Genomic DNA, 22233 nt, shown 5'->3' with positions numbered 1-22233 from the left:
CCTTTTACGAGTGTTGCTGATTATTCGACTGTATTTACTTTACGCGGAACTTTGTTTTAAATGAAATTTTAATTTCGAAGATGTAGTTATTATAGTTATAAACAATTAATTTTTGAGAGTAATTTATGTTATTAATTTTCGAACTAAATTACGAGACAATAAAAAAAAGCACAATTAAGAAAGTTTCCTGAGCGGTGCTTATACATGAAACCATAATTTATACAAATTTGGTTAAGTTAGACAAGAATAATAAGGTGTTGTTGAGAAAACTAAAAAATTCCTGCCATTTATGAAAAAAACCCGAAAATTGCCTATTTCGTTTTCATTTTTTTTTGACGGTATTAAAAGAAATAAAAAATTCCTACTTTTCGTTTGGGCCAAATAATTATCAAGTTTATTTTGTCATATGTCATTTGTCACTTTTTATTACGAAAACAACAAAATAAATAAGAACTAAAAGTTCAGATTTTCACGAAATTATATATTTTCATGTGACAATTGTTTCGACAACACCGTGTCTTCATCAAATGTAATAATATTTACACCTGCTACCATATATACCGAAAAATGACCATATAAACTTTAATTAATGTTGTTGTGAGAATTTAAGTTCAATAAAGGAGAGGTATTTAAATTTAATTGATCGTTAAGCAATACATTTGAATTTCTCATTTTGTTCATCTCCATGGCTTCCAATAAATTTAATTTACTACTTTTTGTGGCTGTATGTAAAATATCAAAATTGTCGCCAAAAATGTGTTTTTCTGTGTTTAAGTGTGTAGCATAATTAGAATCTAGACCATTTTCTTTAAGCGCTAGACTATTTTTTTTATTTATAATTTTATCTATCATGGACGGATTGTAGCCGTTGTTTAGTGCAGTTTCTTTAATGATATTAAGTTCGTTGTTGTAATTTACTGTTGAGAGTGTCATATTAAGAAGTCTGTGTATAAAAGAATTAAATGCAGCCATTTTGTGTATAAGGGTGATTGGAGCTGTTATGTATGACTGTGTCCGTGTGTGACGGTTTATGATATATTGAAAAATCTAATTAGTTTTGCGCGTAATAGTTAAGTCTAAAAAATTAATAGAGTAATCCTGTTCAATCTCGATAGTAAATTTTAACCGATTATGTAAAGTAATGTAATTCAATTATTTGTCCGTTCCAACAAAGCAAGCAAAGACATCATTCATGTATCTATACCACCATAAAAAACTTTTACTTAAAGGATGTTCTGGTATGATATTTTCCAAATTATCCTTAAAAATCTCAGCTAACAAAGGACTAATTGGGTTCCCCATAATCAAATCTTCTTTAGAGATATAAATCTTTCTATTAAATTGAAAATAATTTTGGATTTTTAAATATTTCATAAACCTCCATACACGGAGACAGTCACAGTCAAAATGGCTGCATTTTACTCTTTTATGCACAGACTTCTTAAGACGCCACTCTCAACAGTAAATTACAACAAAGAACTTAATATCATTAAACAAATTGCACTGAACAACGGCTACCATCCATCCATTATATTTATTCGAAACCTAATACAGAACACGAACAATTTAAAACAATTACATACAGAGGAGAACCTAGTGAAAAAGTTTCAAAACATTTGTCAAAATGTGGTTTAAAAAGAGCTTTCAGATCTAACAACACAATAGGAAAATATTTAAAAAACAATAAAACGAAATGTCCAATATCCCAAAAATCAGATGTCTACAGGTTGAAATGCGAGTCTTGTCCTAAAATACATATTGGACAAACAGGTAGATCATTCAAGAAACGCATTAACGATCCTAAAATGGCGTTTAAAAACAATAGTCTAGATTCTAATTATGCTACACACTTAAACACAGAAAAACATGTTTTTGACAACAATTTTGATATTTTACATACAGCTACAAAAAGTATAAAATTAAATTTATTGGAAGCCATGGAGATTAACAAAATGAGACATTCAAATGTGTTGCTTAACGATCAATTAGATTTAAATACCTCTCCTTTATTGAACTTAAATTCTCACAACAACATTAATTAAGGTTTATATGGTCAATTTTCGGTATATATACTAGCAAGTAGTTTGTAAATATTACATTTGATAAAGACAGGTGTTGAAACAATTGTCATGTCAAAATATATAATTTCGTGAAAATCTGAACTTTTAGTTCTTATTTATTTTGATAAATGGATTTTCATCAAGTAAAAGCCGCCTCAGTTCAATTTACGAAAACAACAATATGCGTCACCATACAGATCTTTTAAATCACAAAAAAGAGTTTTTATTAAATTTTGACTGTTTTGGTGTAGTTCGCGTAATGTCGTAAGCATAAGACAAAATGAAAAAAAAAATTATTGACATATTCTCTTTCATCTGAAGACAAGTTGTTATATGCTCCAGTAACGCCCTGAAAGCTAGCTGTATGTATTTAAATAAAATATATAGCCAGAGAGAAGACAATCGAGTACAACAATTTCTAGTCAGTTTTTGTTAGTTAATTACAAATCTTAAGCACTATCGTGGATTTATGAAGTTTTATTCAGAAATAAACTCGTGTAATTGATGTAATGAAAACTCAATATGCATTCATACTAGAGAGAATTATTTCAAAGTATATAGGGTGGATCAAAAAAGCGTGACGAATAAAACATACTTTCTTTAAATGGTTAACAAAATTTTTTAATTTTGTTTTGAATTCTTTTTAAAATTCATCAACTTTTTCATTAATAAGATGAAGTAAAATGATGACGTAAAAGATATATGCAACTGAATTTGAATTAGGGTGTTCAAAATAAAGGAATATGTATATATATATATATATATATATATATATATATATATATATATATATATATATATATATATATATATATATATATATATATATATATATACCGACCCCTTCAAGAAGTTATATTACAACTTTGGATAAAATGTACAGGAGAGCTAATATTTGGTCAACTAAAATTTTAGATTGGATATCCTATATTCCGTTCGGCAATGCATTACCCGGTATTCAGATAATTTATGTTTCAATTTACCTAGTACTATCCTGGACTAGTTTGATTTATTGTGCCTAAAACGCAGATAAAAACGTTAATAGCATTAATATAGGTCATGGCCATTTATAGCGAGTCGGACTATACCAACTCAAGATTTCACTCGAATATTAAATATCTTAAATTTAAGAATCTCTGTAAGTTTTATAATTAGTCGATAATAAATTTCTGAAAAAAAATCGCTTATAAAACGAATGACAATAGGGAAGTGTTTATTTCTTCTCACAATGCACATCTCCCTATTAAGATATAGCCGGTATCCAAATAAGTCGCTCTAATACAACTTCCCAATAAAGAAATAGATACAAACGAAAAAAAAGAAAAAGAAAAGGAAACAAATGTAGAAATGTGATTCGTTGAAATATATATTGAAAAATAAGCTCGTATCTGCATCATAAAGACATCACTGCTGGTTATTTACCAAAAATACTTTTTCTTGTTTTTTCAAGTTTAAATATTTGTTTCCCTGTTTTAAAAATTATTACACAGACTAGGTTGATATATCCTGAAGATCTAGTTTGAAGTAAAAGGAAAAAAATAAAATGAACTTTTGACAAAACAAAATGGAAATTCTAAGGTACAACAATGAGGAAGGCCACGAACCAAATTTTCGTCAAAAATATCGCACGGGATATTAGCTTCCCGCAACAATAAAGCTATAAAAAACCGAATCCTTAGACTCCGATTTAAGGCAATCTCCGTAAAGTGCCGGATATCTACACTCAAATCTCCGTAAATAATTTTTAAATGATACCATTGTTCGCTGTTTCGTTACGTCCAAGGTACTGCGGAGGAGATTATCGTGCAACAAGAAGGTCAGATGTGTATCCAGCTGTGCATTTTGTCAAACAAATTCGTATTTGATTGTTAAACTGGCCTTTCGTGACCGCGAGTTATAGCCGGAAGATTAGAGGCGTTTTAGACTTAGCGGTTTATCGTCGAAATTGATTTAAAACGAACGTTTCAATAATGACGTGCAAAAGATATTGTTTGTCGCGTAACGTAAGACTGCGTATCATCCTCCCATTAACCCATTTTGTCCCAGTGGTGCGATAATGCACCACCTACTCTATGATTTTTTTTTGTCACATCCAGGAAATATTTTTGCACATCCATTTAGAAATTTCATTATTATCACTACTAAAGGACATAAAACCGTAGAAATCGCTAATTTATGTGTAAAGGAAAGATCTTATATATGACTTCCAAGGTTAACAACAGCGGTACATAAAATTTTCAAGTAAAATAGTAAAAAAATATATTTTGGATTTGTATTTCCATTTTAGTTAAGTTTATAGCATGTAGATTACATCGCAGAAAACATACATTGGAAATACTATATTAATTATGCTTTATTTTTTGAAAATATTTACTGGTGCGTGAATGGACCAATGGTTTTATTTGTGAAACAAAACTTTGTTATTGCAATTCTAGACAAGTCCGCGCATGTAGAATAAACATCCAACAATTAGCGTGTCCTGTAGTATTAGTTTGTATCTTGTGCAGTGAACGTTACAGTTCATAAAATAAGGCATTTCCGAGGTATTTGAATGAAAGTCGTAAGTATTGTTTGGAGTTAGGTATTCTTATGTATTGTAGCATTCCATTCCTTGTAAATTTATGCTAAAAATAACGTGAAAAAATATTTACAGAACATATTGACGCGTTCTATATTCATCCGACGTGGTGGATACCTTGGCTGACGAAGAAGATACAAACGATAACATAAATATGCAAGAGTTTGGGGAACCAACTGATATAGTTGGAACTTTCGAGTTACATAAACCGAATGATACAGCTGTCCTTCAACAGTCCTGTAATTCATCAACTACTGAACCTGAATGGGACTCATCAAACGACAGGCTTGCGTCTACTGTCAAATGAAAGAAAGGTCAGATTGAGTACACTCGCACACCTATATCCGATGAATTTAGATCATGTGAGGAACTAAAAAATAGGCTTTCTGGAAAAACTCCGCCAGAAATATTTGTCATGTTTTTTGATGACGAACCGCCATGAATTCTCGTTATCAAAAATTAAACTTTCAAATTTTGTAGGCATTTTATTGTTTTCGGGTTATCATTCATTGCCACATATTTAACATTATTGAATTGATCTTATAAAAAAATAAAGCAAAACTTGCACTTATCTGACAACAATCTGACAAAAATGATAAATTTTGAAGAGTTAGACCCTTCTTTGATGTAATAAATAAAAAAAATCATTTTGGCATATTTTTGTTCAACTTACCCATAGATGAACAAATGGTAACTTACTTTGGCCGCCAGTCCTGCAAAATGTTTATAAGAGGTAAGCCAGTTCGTTTTGGCTTCAAGCTTTGGTTCCTTTGTTCATCTGATGGGTACCTATTTTATTCATTTCCATATGGTGGTGCTCAAAACAAACCTCATTCTGACCTTGGTCTTCGCGGTGACGTTGTCATGAGTCTACATTCTGTTGTAGATAGCCAGTAAATCACCAAATTTTTTTTGACAATTTGTTTTCATCATTCAAACTATTTATACATTTAGAAACTAATGGTTATTTTGCCACCGGTATATATGAATCTGAATCAAAAATTTCTATTATCCGTTGGCACGACAACTCAGTTGTAACTGTGGAAAGTAACATTTCTAGTGTAGATCCTGTCCAAAATGTAAAACGCTATAATAGAAAAGAACGGAAAACACAATAGATATATGGGTGCAGTAGATTTACATGACAACAGAATTGATAATTATAGGTGCCAGGTATTTGGAAAAAAACGGAGGTGGCCTTTATTTTGTATATATAGTTCAAGAGTGAATGCAAGAAAATTGTATAATATTGTCAACGAACAAAAGATTTCCCAGGTAGATTTTAATTCTTACATTGCTTTGCGACTTTAAACTGATAAAACAATTACTCAAAGAAATCTGCCATAGATGAAGTGCGTTATGATAATCAAGGTCACCTCATGTGTAGAATCTGCCATAGCCACACAATTTACGTTTGTATAATATCACCAAAAATGAAACCGGGTGTTACCAGTGCTGCACTCACGCACCATAAAATAATATGCGTTTTTTTGTATCAAATCAGGTTCTATTTGAAAAACTACTTTTTTTTCTGTCGATTTTCAACTGTCTTTTGTATATTTATGTATGAATTATATGTTACATCTTATATGCCCCAAAACATTATTTAATATTTTTTCCCAGTGGTTAGTTTACGCACCAGCATTTTTTTGTATGTTTCGAGTTTTAATTTTTTTTTGACTCATGCAATGTATTTCTAAGTGCAACAAAATAAATAAGTTCAGAGCAAAAAAGTATTTTTTTATTTTTTTTTAATGCTTGGGATAATTGAGGTTAAACTTGTCGAAAGTGATTCGCTAAGCGCGTTGAAAATTTGTAGTATTTGTTTTCAATAAAATAACAAAATAAAAGATAACAGAAAAAAGCCTTTACTTCCTTATAAAAAGTCGATTGATCATCGTCCGTCACATTCTGTGCAACCTCATTTCTTCTTCTCTTCTCTTCTTCTTTTCTATCATTACGGCGTAAGTTAATGTAATCCGTGAATCCATCTGTGATTAAAGTAACCTCGCTTAAGCCCGATGGATGGCGCGATTCAAGCTAAAATTAAAATTTAGGACAAAAGCAGAAAGCTAGAAGATCACTGATCGAAACTGGTAAGATTACTCTGAACACTGATCTTTTGGTAACATTGTATCCATAATTTTCTTAAAATATCTCGTTATAGCAAAACCTCATCCGCTCGTAAAATAAAGTTTTGCTTTACTTCGAGAAAGAATTTATCATACCCGTAACTAACCAAATCCATGAGACTATTCTGTCTTTACATCTTCAAATTGCTTCCATATTGTCCCCGTACGAGTTCGATAGCCTTTCAAATATGAGTCATAACAAAGCTAAAAACACTGTGGTAAATGCATTATTTCACCAACTTTCTGAGACGGAAAAATCAGTTGGTGCAAACAGTTACAACTTCGTCCTTACCTCACGTATTATTCCAAAACAGGAAATCATTTTAACAGCTAACGAAATTCTTTAAAAAGCATTGTTGTCAAATCTAATCACGACATCGTAATTCTAAGAGCAAAAAAGGTCATGAAGACAAATGAATGTCAGGCAAAAGTTTCAAAATATTCTTGCGGACGGATCCTATCGTAAACTTAAAAAAAGTCCTACTTCATGTATGGGACGTAATCTTAAATCTGTTATTGAGACTCCTTCTGTATCAAAATTCCTCGTCTGTAGGGATTACCTAAGATTTACAAACCAGGATTACCCCTTTGACTCATTGGGTTTCCAATGCCCTATCTATTATATTAAAACCATTTACAGGGAGAACTGATAGTTTCGTACTTAAGTACTTTCATTGAACAATTAAAAAGCATTATTTTAGATTTATAGGGTATTGCTAGTTTGGACGAAGAATCCCTCTTCAGTTCAGCCTCCTTTCCTGAAACCAGCAAGATTATTTCAGATATATTAAAATCCGAGAATCTGGAACTAAACCTTATTATCTTAACTGAAACATATGCGATGGGTTCTCAATTATCACCAGTTATCGCGACTATATTTATTGAAGCCTTTGAGAAGAAAGATCTCCACACCTTCCATCGAAAACCAAAATTATGGAACCTCTACATTGATGATACTCTGGTTATTTGGCTCATGGTCAAGAATCCCTATTAGATTTTCTTAGCCATTTAAACTTTATTCACCCCAATATACATTTTTACCATTGAATCAGATATCAGAAAATCAGACCTAATGTTGGGTTATTTTGTTTATAAAATACCTACTCACATACACCCGTATCTTAATGCTTTGTTACATCACCATTCGGTTATCAACTCTCTTGTTAACAGAGCCGTAAAACTATCTCAGCCCGACTCACTGATCCCAGAATTAAAATAATCAGCGTTCCTTCACAAAATACATTTCACCACAACGTTACAAAGACAATGAATCTGAGAGCAACTCCGCACTTGTCACTGTTGTTATTTTTTACATTCAAAAAATCGCTGACCACATAACAAAAGTTCTTGAAAAATATAACGTCAAAACAAGATTCGACATTTGTTCAAAAGTTTCTCAACATATTCGATTCGTCAAGGACAAAATTCCTTTTGAGTACAAGGAGGTTACAACATTCCATGCATATGCGGCAAAGAAAAATATCAACTAGGCTCAAAGAACATGAAATAGGCTAAGACAAATAAACTGATCAACCGTTGTCGTACACTAAATCTGAAACCCTGAAGAAGCCAACAGGATGATTGCCGAAACATCAGGGAGTTTTGTAAATAGTATAACAGCTGTTGTCACTAGTCATCGCAAATATATTTATGGAAGTTTTGAGGAGAGAGCCCTTGACATATTCCATTTAAAACCAAAACAATGGAGACGCCCGTTCCATGATGCTTTTCAGTTTTGACAGATCGGTCATAGTCGGGATTGTGTTGACCAGTTAGAAACTAACAATAATTTTTCATTCTCAGATATTCTGATTAAGAGAAAATCACACCTAATATTGGGTTATTCTCAGATATTCTGATTAAGAGAAAATCACACCTAATATTGGGTTATTTGGTTCACAAAGTTTACGAACTCTGGGACTGGGACTCAGAGATTTCACTATGATTTTTTTCAAGTTATATTTTCGTTATTTTGAGTTGATTCTTAATTTATGTAAGTAAATTTATTATTTAAAAAAAATGTTTTTATAGGTCTGATGATGCCCGTGTGGGAGAAACACGTGTAACATGTTACAAATAATAGTTCTTGCGACATCGACTTCAGAGTTTAATTGAATGCTTACAGTTTTAACCAAAGCAAAGGTGTAATAACCGATACATTCGAACTTGTTGATATTTGTCCTGCAAATGTTTAATTTTCGAATATAGTGCAGAATACCACATCAGAATACTATATAGTGCCGGCTATTTGTAGTTGTAACGACGGGCCAGGCGTGTCGTCCCATGGTTTTCCATATTTGTAAATTACAGGCAACGACCGGTGTGCTTTCCGATAAGATAAGGGGCGTTCAAATAGCCTGGCTATCTAACCAGACTATACGTGATAAGCGTTAAAAAGCAAATATTTGATAGTGGTGGGTCACCTAAATACATTTATGTGTGCCGCCCGTATATTACAGCTTTACAGATAAGGCCGGTGTTAACGGGGGCCTTTTGGATAAAAACGCGCTTTTGTAATTTACGTTCGCCGCTACATCGTGGAATAATAATAACCATTGCGCAAGAAAACCTGCCTGTCGCATCTATGTCAGTTGTAATTCCTCCATGAGACTTTTGACATTTAGCTAGCGAAATTCTGCCGTTGCTATTGCTAAGATCGATTTATTTAATGCTGACTTCGCTGACAATGATACCTTAAGTCAAATTTAACAAAAAATCTAGGACAAAAGTTGTAGGGTTTCACTTATATAGTCGGTACGATTTATGATGGCAGAGCTTCCACTTATACACTATCTGATCAATGCAAGACAGCCACCGCTAACGATCACCATTATATTACTTGGGAGTAAGAGAGACAGAATCAGTTCTACTTGGCATTTTTTAATTACATTGCATAATATGCAATTTACTTTTATCTAGTGGTTTTCCATAAAAAACGTTTTTTTCTCTTAAATTAACTGTGGAATAAGGAAATATTAAAATTTTTGATACCCATTATCTCCAAAACCAGAGTTATCGAAAAAATATTAAGAAATATACAGAGTAATTCCATTAAAACCGAAAATGCTATTCAATTGTTTTATACGTCAAAATGTAGCCATCTTTTATATATAATAATAATAATATTTATTTCAAATTTGTTACATATTATAACAAAGTGAAATGACGTCAAACATAAGTCTGTCACAAATAAATTAACTAGCCTATTATATATTACATATTAAGGTAGTCATTAAGACAATAAGGTTCTAACTGGATTAACAAATGTTTAATTTTCGTCTTAAATAAACGATGACTTTCAATCCGTTTAATATGCAGTGGTAACTTATTGTAAAGTTTAACACACATATATTCCGGGCCTGTGAAAAAGGTTTAAATTTCTACGTAAAAACATTAGACATTCAAAGATGTACAAGGCGTGCACCGTCAGAATTCCCATCTCTCTAAAGAAATTTCGACAAGATTGAATTCTGTCCATTTTCATTAAAACTATAATTGTTCTTTTCTGTGATACGAATATATCTTGTGTTCTAGTGTGATGCCCCCAGAATATTATTCCATATTTAAGTACAGATTCGAAGTTTGCAAAATAAACTATTTTTAAGGTTTTATTATCTAAATACATGCCAAGAACTCTAATTCCAGAACATATTGAATTTAGTTTGTTTAGGAAGTGATTTATATGAAATGTCCAGTCCAAATTTGCAATCAAAGAAAAAACGAAAACGTCCAAAAACCTGACACTTTCCGAAACGTCGAATGAATTCTGTATATGAATGAATATATATATATATATATATATATATATATATATATATATATATATATATATATATATATATATATATATATATATATATATATATATATATATATATATATATATATATATATATATATATATATATATATATATATATATATATATATATATATATATATATATATATATATATATATATATATATATATATATATATATATATATATATATATATATAACGTTGATTTCTGGTAAATACTTTTATGTCTTGCTGTTAGCTGGCTATGACACTGACTGGTAAAATAATAAATTAATATTTTGCGTATGTTAAATAACGTGATTATTCTTTGAATGTTGTTAGTATTTTATTATTATATCCATTTATTCCGCATATCATTAAAGATAATGCAATGTATACCCGAGAAGAAAATCTGATATCATGGAATGTTATTTTTCAAACAGTAAAAGCCCAATGTTGATGTCAAGATGTTAGGTTACCAAATTGCCATTCAGACGTTGGCCAGAAAAAAATATTTTTGATGGAATCCATCAGTCCTTCCGCCATTTTCAAAGTTTGTTGCAAAAAAGCTAGAAAGCCTTCATGTTTCACAGTGTAGAAATCACTTGATACCCCATTGCCGTTTGAAAAGCTTCCTGGAACTTCCACCTGAGAGGCAACGCTGGAATTTAATTTCCTGATGAGTCCACCACAGCATCCAAAATATGTAAGAATAAAAATGGAAAATAAATAAATCACGTGAAAACTCAATAACATTGGCAAAATTATGGTGCGCAATCTGTTGGTCAAGAATATCAGGGCTACTATAATTTAATATGTTTTCACCACCTAAGCAACAAAATCCAACAGCCTATTGAGAACCAAGGACCATAAATAGAATTGCAACACTTAATATAGCACTCCATAGCATGGAAGTCAAGAAATAAATGATATTTGTCCACTTCCTACCATTACTGGATTGGCAAAAATGACAATTTTTGATGGCCACCCAGGAGTCCCAACTTGACTCCAATGGACTATTTCTTATGGGTTATCCCAGAAGGTGTAGTATACAAGCAGAAGCCGATAATGACAGATACGACCTATATGAAGGCAAGTTTGAACAGAATGAACTTTCATAGAAATAGTCTCCACACAAGATATTTTGCTCAAAATGGCGGGCACGTTCAAAACCTAATGCAATAATTCTGTGTTCTAGTTAGTAAGCATATGTTAACCGCATGAAAACGTCTTCTTGTATATCTGGATATTTTTCAGCAATATTTGTGTTAACATCTTTTTCGAAATTGATGTGATTTGTGAGAATTATAAAAAAAAAGTCAAACGGTGGTAACGTTTTTTTATGTAAATTAATGTTGTGGAAATACTAGCGTTTTTCTCATAACATAATTTACGAAGATCTTAGTATTAAATCTTTTTAATTTTATTTCGATAGCTTTAATACTTTCGCGTGGATAATTGGGTTCAAAAATTTCACGGAATGAAATAAGAAAACAAGTATTTAACCAAGAATTTGACAGATAAAGTAGTTTTTACAGAAACCTGTTTTTATAAAAGCGAAAACAAAAACCATACTTTCCTTTTAACAGAAATGCACTGGAAATTGGATTTTCTAGTAGTTCTGAGCCAAAACTTCCCCTAAAAGTCCCCTTTTCAATTGAAGGTTTTGAAGCATTTATAAACAAATTGTCAAACGGTATTAACGCTCTTTCATGTAAATCAATGTTGTGAAAATTATGAAATAATTTGCAAAGAACACAAAATAAAGCAATAAAAGTAACAAATGGAATAAAATCTTTTGGTTAGTTTTAATTAGTTTACGATAAGAAGGGCTAGTTAAATCAGAGTAGGAAATCTTCTTTATCTTTATTCGATAGCTCTAATAGTTTTGGTCAGATGATTTCAAATTTCAATATGTCATCTTTTCTCACTTAATTTAGATAAGGAAAATAAAGAAGTTAACCGAAAAATTGTCAGATAGACTTACTTTCGCTTTTACCTGGAGTACACTGAAAATTGTACTTTATAATAATAATCTTTATTTTTCAAATAGACAAATACAATGTTTTGTAGTAGTTTTCTGCAAAGAAAAAACTGCTAACATCCTTAAAAATTGATTTGATTGAGATTTACCAAAAAAATGTCAGACAGTACTTTTTTCTCATAAAACAATATACAGAAATCATAAAATAAAGCAATAAAAATAAAAAATGAATTAAAATGATTTGGGTCAACTAAGTAACATATTTACAACAAAAAGGGCTACTTAAATCCAAGTATGAAATCTTTATCGTTTTTCGATAGCTTCTAATGGTTTTCGTTAGATAACAGGATTCAATTGAAATAAGACAAAAAATATTTAATCGTAAGTGAAAAAAAGCATACTAAAAAAGTCCCATTTTTATTATTGTTAATCTTTACTCCACTACTAGGAATCTTTCTTAAAGGTGACGAAAATTTGACCTATTTTCTTCCCAAAATGAGTAGAGGACATAAAAATTAAGATATTTAAAAAGCGCCAGATTTTACGACCTTAGGTAGGGGTAGGGTTAGAAGGTAATAAGGCCTAAATTAAATAACTGGACATTTTTTACTGTCCGCATAAGGCACATGCCAAAGGGTCGGACGCAAACGCATAAAAAATAAATCAAACTGCCGGCCCGTATATAAAAAAGGTTTTTTTCCCAACACCTGGCCCTAAACACATATACGGGCACAAAGGGTATCCAAAGGGTAGTAGAAAAAAACGTGAGGGGACGTTTTTTATTTAAATTTTTTTATTAATGAAATTCCATTATTTAATGGGTCACCCGTTTAAAAGAACAAAGGGATGAAAGAGTCGAGTAACAGCAAAAAGGATATAGGTGATTAAATAGATTTACGCGCGTTGAATTTTTTGCGTTTTTACATAACAATCGGACATTAACACCGCGGTAGGGCATGTGTAATTTGTAATCGGGAGGTTATTTACAGTACGTTTAAGGTCATTAGCGAGCTTCTGTTACTGCTGCCAATTAGTGAAGCTACAGCCCCTTTGGTTGGCTAATACTTACAATACAATACACATGCTTTATGTCCACATATAGGAAAATATTGCACTAGCTACCTTACATATTTCCTATAGTTAATATATTTTTACAACATGAAACGGTAACTAAAAAAATCAAACTATGATGAGAGTAATAAATTGAATTGATCAATTACACATTTTTGAAAAATTACATAAGGTAACATTTTATTCAGTGTGGAATGCGCAAAATAAGTGAAAGATCCTGTAATGTTACAGGTACTCTATGATGTTTAGAGTTATTACTCAACAGATTGAGTAAGCATTTAGGTATACACTTGTTAACCACTAAGCAGCGGAAAAAATGAAAGCAAAACCCCAATATGTGCGCGTTTAAAAAAGCATCAAATTTTAAGAAAACATTAATCAAAATGAACAAAAAATGCAAACATGCATTTTTATTATAAGAAGAATTATCAACATTAATATATATATATATATATATATATATATATATATATATATATATATATATATATATATATATATATATATATATATATATGTAGTGGTATTGGTATTAAAGGGGGGCGCCCTCGCGGTTAGGCCACATATATATATATATATATATATATATATATATATATATATATATATATATATATATATATATATATATATATATATATATATATATATATATATATATATATATATAACCCCCTGTAGAATAGGTGGAAACCGTAGGAACAACATCATTTGATACTCATTCTTTCAGCTATCAGTTTTGCAACTTTTCTCAAAATAATAGCTGGGCGTCTTATTAAAACGAATCTACTCACAACAACACTGTACAACAACTTTACAGTGTAGGACTGAAAAATGCTACCAGTTTATTTGTAGGACAATGTGATCATTTATTTATAAAAATTATTAGCAAGCTATAGTAAAAAAATTAGCATGTTGCTCATCACTTGTTATAAATAAATAATAGATACAACTGTGAGGGGGTGGCCACCCCATACCAAACCTATTTGTTTGTAGGCTATATATATATATATATATATATATATATATATATATATATATATATATATATATATATATATATATATATATATATATATATATATATATATATATATATATATATTCTCACGTATTGATTCACGGATGGAAAAATGTGATGACACTATATTCCGGGATATCATCCGTTCGCTCGTTGAACTCCGACTGGAATCCTGCAAATCCTGTATCCGACTGGAATCCTGCAGACGTTTCGCCAAAATCTCACTATATAGTGTCATCATATATATATATATATATATATATATATATATATATATATATATATATATATATATATATATATATATATATATATATATATATATATATATATATATATATATAAACCCCCTGTAGAATAGGTGAAAACCTTAGGAACAAAAAAATAAGCTGATATCTTTAACACACAAAAAATAAGCTTATATCTTTAACACAGTCTTTTTCAGTTTTTTTGAACAAGCTGAGCATAGTAAATTTTTGAAAAATTGTCAAGAATAAAAGTTTATGGAGCCGAATCATCTGGGTCTTCTTGTACAGGAATTTATCAGTCGCGTAAACGGTTTTCGAAAAATGAATTTTTTTCTTAGAGCCTTGCGATTGCGGTTTTATTTTTTTTAAATACTTGCCGATCCCCAGACCCTCAATTTTAATAGGTTGCGTCAGTGGACCAAGCGCTATTTGCCTGCCAAATTGGAAGGCGATAGTTTCAAATTTCGGTGACTTATACGTTTCATAGCAATGTTCAAAAAACAGCAAAAAAAATTTACTAGCGCCGTTTCATAGATTTTTCGAAAGTAACAAACTATTCTTTTCAGTTATAAAAAGATATTGTTTTTCAAATTATATCAAAAGAAGATTGTGTCTTATATTTGTAAACATCTACAGAAGTTATGCCACAGTATTTTAGTTTTGGAATTACCTCTGTTTCTAATTTATACAAATTAAGTTCTCTTTTGAAATTAGTGAAATTGCCTATAGAAATTTCAGTTTTTTTTCTTAGATTTTTGAAGCCTCCGTTATTTTCAAACTGATTATTTATTTCAGCCACCGAATCTGTGAAAGAAACAATTCGTGAGTATTACAGATACATAAAAATGATTTGTTCTTATGAATTTAACTTTTTTTTTAAGGTTTTTGCATTTATTAGAGCGCCAAAAGATGAGATGACATACAAAGTTAAAATGGAAACTGGTCTCTTGTACATCCTATTGATACCATGAGACCAACAAAGGGGCGTGAATTTTTCTGTCCAAAAACCGTTGGTCAAAACAGAATTGGTTACACTTAAGTTGCTAGTTTTTTAAATTGTTTGGATGCAATTTTATTGGATCCACCATGATCATTGGCTTCATTGGTTTTCCAATCAATGCTTGTTTCATCAACCACTCTCACAATTACGTAGAGTTACGTAGAGTTAACTTGTCCGGTATCTTAAATATTTTGTCAAAAATAATCTTAAATTGTCTGTTGCTGAAGTTTTGAATTGCATCCTGGTGAAACTATCTTCTGTATTGATTGGGCTTCTAGGTTCGAAATCTTTTGATAAAAGAGCGTAAACCCTCTGCACATGGTACGGATATAAATGTCGTTCACTTACTACCTTCCATACAGTTGATGCATGATTCTGGTTCTGGTACTTCTCTCCAGTTGCCCTTTAATAGTATTTAGCACAGCAACTTCTAACTCGGGTGTTCGAACTTCGCGCTGGTGGCCGGTATTAAAACTCCTTTTTTCGAAACTTCCAGATTTATGTAGGTCATCAACGCCTGCTAAAGAAGCTGTGATGAAGAGATGAACGATTAGCATACATTTGCATATAAAGCCGACAAGGAATTTCTGCTCGCACGTCCGTAATGAATATCTGCCATCTCTGCATTATTGTAATTCACAATTATTAAATTAACACTCTTATTATTGAACAATTAAATGATTAGATAATATTTTTTTTCTATTTTGTATCCAAACTGGCTGAGCATTGCCAAATATATGTTTTTATCTCATTATACATTGCTTTGGATTTTTTTATGCTTAGAATTAACACGCATTAGTGTTGAATTTTTTGAATTTTACACTCACTTTCATTATCTTAACAAAATCCATATACAAAATTACAATTTGATAAGACAATGAGCTCGTACAATTTTTTCCTTAACTTTTGACCTAAATTTTGTCTATTACTGTACAAATTTCATAATGCCGTATATGAAGGATGAATAAATAAAATAAAAATAAAAACTGGCCTTTATTTTAAATAAGGATTTGCCCCGTTAAGTTGTTTGCATTTGTTTTAAATACCCTGTATAACTAACTTAAACTTAACCCGAAAATATTCACGAAATTTTTGATATAACAACGACGAAAAGAAAAGGATCTCTCTGGAACACGAAGTCTTGACTGTAGCGGTACATCAACTAACCAGGTTCAAGATCTGAAATGGGAGGATGTTTCACTATTTTATTTTTGCGTAGCTTACGATCTGGTTTTCGTTTTTATATACTCTACATATTTGGGGCAGCGGTTAGTAGTGCTTTTGATTCAGTTTTCATGCTGCCCATTGTTAGCCAAGGATTCTATATGATTAGAGTCGACAGACATGCCCTCCAAATCAATGGTTTGGCTTTCATGTAGACCAGGGATTAGTTCAGATTAGGACCCCCGAATCCTGTTAAAATACTCCTTCCTCGTTATTTTCATGACACTTTCATGGTCAATGTTCTCACCTTCCGAAATTGCGAAAAACTAGTAAAACATATTTAAGGTCCCAGTGCCTTTATTCTGTATCTACTTTACAGTCACCTATTTTGAAAGAGGCTACTGCAGATTTATCCAGTCCAAAGGAGACTTGAATATCATCCCAAAATATCTGAGTTGTAGCTATCATTACCTGCCCTTTGATTATTATGGGAAAATTTTTATCTAGGTATTATAAGTCAAGGTAGGTTTAAGCTGCTCTTCTTCAGCAAAGTAAGTTTTATTTGAGGGCTACGATTACATTAAGATGGACGATTACAATCATATTCCCATATTATGAGCTATTTTAGTAATTTCAATATTACAATTTGCAAGCTTCTCTTCGAAATTTCGTTTAATTTTTTTATAATCTAAAAAAATCGAAGCATATTTAACAACCCATTTAAATACGTCGAAATTAACGTCGAAGACAATTTCAAGAATAAACGACGTGTCAAGCAGATTTTGACGATCTACATTGAATACCCGAAAGATTTACATCACAATGGCATTAGTTTGATGTTGTTTTGCTTGTCGATTTTAAGATGAGACAGACGATTGTTATTTCGCGGGATTTTCATGTGGGCAGTGGGGTCGGTGCCTACCGGCCTTCGTATTATTCTCATCGTTCTTGAGGCTATTGTTATTTGGAATTTGCTTTCGGTCCAAATATTGTATTGTACCCGCAAATACATACGCGAATATAAGTACTATACGAACCAAGGGAATTCAATTTGGGATGGAAAACGCGTGTTTTAAAGCCGACCTGTTTTCAATGGGGTTGGCGTCGAGTAAATAAGAAAGATCCCTAGGTTTGTCTCTTATTTTGTTTTATTTTAATAATAAGTGTGTTTGAGTGTCAAATTTGGTATGAGTTGGGACTTTCAATGTCATAACAATGTCGTTAACATGATAGCATGCAGCATTATATTTTTTTAATAACTAAAAAACTAGAAGACTGTTCTTTTCTACTTTTACAGTTTTAATGAAATAACATAACATCCTAAGAACAAGATAAATAACAAACTATTCTTATTAAAAAAAACCCAACATGCTATTAATAATTTTTAACAAAATTGTCTGTTAAAGTAAATAACAACCTTTTTGAAAAAAAGTAGAACACAGAATCTAGAAACAACCGTCTTGACCACAGAATTAATAATTCCTGTAGACACAGCCTACTACAATGATAAAACATAATTTAAAAAATACACCTCAGATTTTATGTACTTCGCATACGTACTTTGAATTTTTGAAGTATCTTCTTGAAACATATAGACAATTACTTAAGTAAGAAATAGTAATGAGAGTAATTATCTGCATGCAGTCATATTAACGACATTCTTGACCACACAGAGAAGAGGTTTTTATTTTTTTAAGCGAAAACCGTAGATCAGATTGAAAAAAATGAAGAAATTATTTTTTTTGGAAATGATTGCAGATTGTAAGAATAGTACAGGTCTACAAATAAAGATCTTTTTTGTTGCCCTAGATATCTGTGAAAATTTTTGTTTTCAAGTGTCCAGATCACGAATATATATATGAAAGCATTGAATGTGCTCTTATTTTTATGATTTTCACAAACCTTATAATATGAACAATAATCAGCTTTTCAATATTTTTTATTTTATTTTTTTTTATTTATTCTATTATTATTTTATTATTATTTAGTTTAAGAAAAATCAATGGTAAACCATCAACATCTGACACAATTGTCGACTGTATGTATTTTATATATAAGTAAATTACTCAAATACTCGTATTTCAATTAACATTATTTAACTCAAGAACATAACTATCCATACAAAATCTTGAGTTATCGCCGGTAGAGAATAAAAACGCCTGGGATGACTGTTTTTGTGTCCGTTGCCGTTATCGATTATTGACACTTGATATCCTGTAGAACGTTCGTCTTCGAAAACAAAATGTGTGTTAATGTAGGTCTAGGATGACAATCTTTCTTGTTTTAATGCTTGGCTTGAGTGACGATTATGTAGTGTCCAAAGAAGATAACTGTGTTTCTTAAGATTACATTTGTAGTGCCTAAGATGGCGAACTGCATTGTCTCAGATGGCCAACTGTATTGTTAAAGATGACGAACTGAATTGCTTAAGTTGATGAACTGTATTGTCTAAGATGACGAACTGTATTAACCCAGATGGCGCACTGTATGGTCTACGATGAGGAACTGTATTGCCTCAGATGGCGAACTATATTGCCTAAGATGACGAACTGTATTGCCTCATATGCGGAACTGTATTGTTTAAGATGACGAGCTATATTGCCTCATATGGCTAACTGTGTTGTCTAAGATGACAAACTGTATTGCTTCAGACGGCGAACTGTATTGTCTAAGATGTCGAACTGTATTGCCTCATATGGCGAACTGAATTACCTAAGATGACGAACTGTATTGCCTCAGATGACGAACTGTATTGTTGAAAATGACGAACTGTATTGTCTAAGATGACAAACTGTATTGCTTCAGACGGCGAAATGTATTGTATAAGATGTCGAACTGTATTGCCTCATATGGCGAACTGAATTGCCTAAGACGATGAACTGTATTTTCTAAGATGACAAACTGTATTGCCCCAGATGGCGAACTGTATTGTCTAAGATGACGAACTGTATTGCCTCATATGACGAACTCTATTGCCTCATATGGCGAACTGTATTGTCTAAGATGACAAACTCTATTGCCTCCAAACTGTATTGTCTCAGATGGCGAACTGCATTGTCTAAGATTACGAACTGTATTGCCTCATATGCCGAACTGTATTTTCCAAGATGACGAACTGTGTTGCCTCATATGGCGAACAGTATTGTCTAAGATGACGAACTGTGTTGCCTCAGATGGAGAGCTGTATTTTCCAATAGGACGGACTATCCTATATTTGAAACATTGCACAAAAAGTATTTATCTTGATTATCTTGATTATATCAGCGGTTGAGAATAAAAACGCCTGGGATGACTGTTTTTATATCCGTCGCTGTTATCGATTATTTACACTTGCTATACAATAGACAGGTGTACCAATGGTTTATTTAAAAAAAATATGTTACACTAATTAATGTATCTTAATTAAACTATCTAATCGTATTACATATATTATAAAAATACAATTTATTTTTGAAAAAAATCGCCCAATTAATTATTGACATTTAATTAGAAAACTCACTGTAGATTTAAATAATTTAAAAGTAAGAAAGGTAAATTTTTGTGTTTATTAAATTAAGAATTCTTGAGAATTTCGTTAGATAAAAATTTAAAATTCCAAAAGTTTCACTTTCTATCAGCGATGCGTGCTGTTTTTGCGCCAACCTTCTTTGAATTTTTTAATTACGCAATTATAAAACACTTAAAGGGTCGTGGACTTTTTAGAGCGACTTTTTTGCGCGCCTCTAACGGCAAACCGCCGCTACCGGAACCGAAATGAAAACAACCTGAAAAATTATACACGATTTATTACCGCTTTTTTGTTCCGCACTGTTTTGCATAGCTTCCGTCGGGGTAGTTAGAAAAGATGTGCGTCGCAATACAAAAAAACGCGCCTGGGGTGACTTTTTTCCCACATAAGGATTCTTATGAGGGTTGTACGTTTTTTTAAGCCGTCGACGCAGTTTCCGATTTAAATTTGGCACATCGTAAAAAACGGTTAGAACTAGTTTTTATACCTAGATGTTACCCGAGAGATTTTTTTCGGCGTTCTCACGGTAAGGTATATGTTTTCCTCTTCTCTATTCGGATAGATCAATTTCGCGACGAGTGAATCTTCTAGAAAACCGTTAGAGTAGTTAGTATGGGTATTGAAATTCAACCGTTATATTTACATGATGCCCATTAATCAGGGGGGGTTTGAAAAAAAACCTTAAAAATAATAAACGTCGTTAATATTCTATTCCGTCTTACGATCCATCTCTTCGGGTCGGTGCTTGTACTGGAAAGACGTTGGGTCACAAAAAGCGACCAGTATTCAATTGTAAATAACATAATAAGTAGGTTCAACGAGATTCCTAATTTTAATCTGCATAGCAGAAATGTCACCTAGTTGGGACGTCGCCCTCTTTTCGGTTGATTTATTTGCATTTTTAGTGATTTGAATTTATTGATAACATAGGTGAACAATTTTTAAATTTTTGAAAATTCACTTCGATCTGACATTTAAATTAATAAATAATAAATAATTTTTATTACTACAAGAACAAAAACCGAATTAAAACAATAGTCCCTCTTGGCCAGAAAACTTTGTTTAGTGGATCATTGCAAGGTTCCATCGAAATTGATATCCATTTCTTATATATCTTGGTATTTTATTGTCAAAATTTTATTTAAAATTAATTGGCTCTCAAATACTTATTAACATTTCAAGACAATTTTTATATTGTATGTTGTATGCCCCGATTGTTCGTTTTTAATGACAACCAGTGCAACATTCCATCGACTTTGATATGTGCGTTCCATTTCTTTTATATCTTGGTGGAACCTTTGACCTTGTTCCTCCTTAGGTGTATCCAATTTCCTAGAAAACCTTACATCACTATAATATCAGTAAATGAAACCACAGATTATCGAACTATAGTCCTTGTATTTGATTTTCTCAAGCAGTAGTTCTAGATTTCGTAGCATTCTTTAATTTGTACAAAATGAGCAAGATGTATAGAAGCAAGAACATTTTCGTTATGCAAAGGAATAGCTTTAAGACTTCTCTTGGATTAGTCAGTAAAAAGCCCCACTAAGCTTCTTTATTAGGAATATATAATGAACCACTTTTTTCAAAATAGCCCACAAATTCTCTCTTGCGCTTCCTGAAATATGAGTTTTTAACGTCTTGTGCCAGTTAAGTGTTATTTTGATGTCTACATGCTTAAATTT

The sequence above is a fragment of the Cylas formicarius genome, unplaced genomic scaffold, assembly GCF_029955315.1.
Source record: "Cylas formicarius isolate icCylForm1 unplaced genomic scaffold, icCylForm1.1 PGA_scaffold_7__23_contigs__length_41026272, whole genome shotgun sequence".
In the NCBI taxonomy this organism is placed as follows: Eukaryota; Metazoa; Arthropoda; class Insecta; order Coleoptera; family Brentidae; genus Cylas; species Cylas formicarius.
This window is presented reverse-complemented; position numbering follows the sequence as displayed.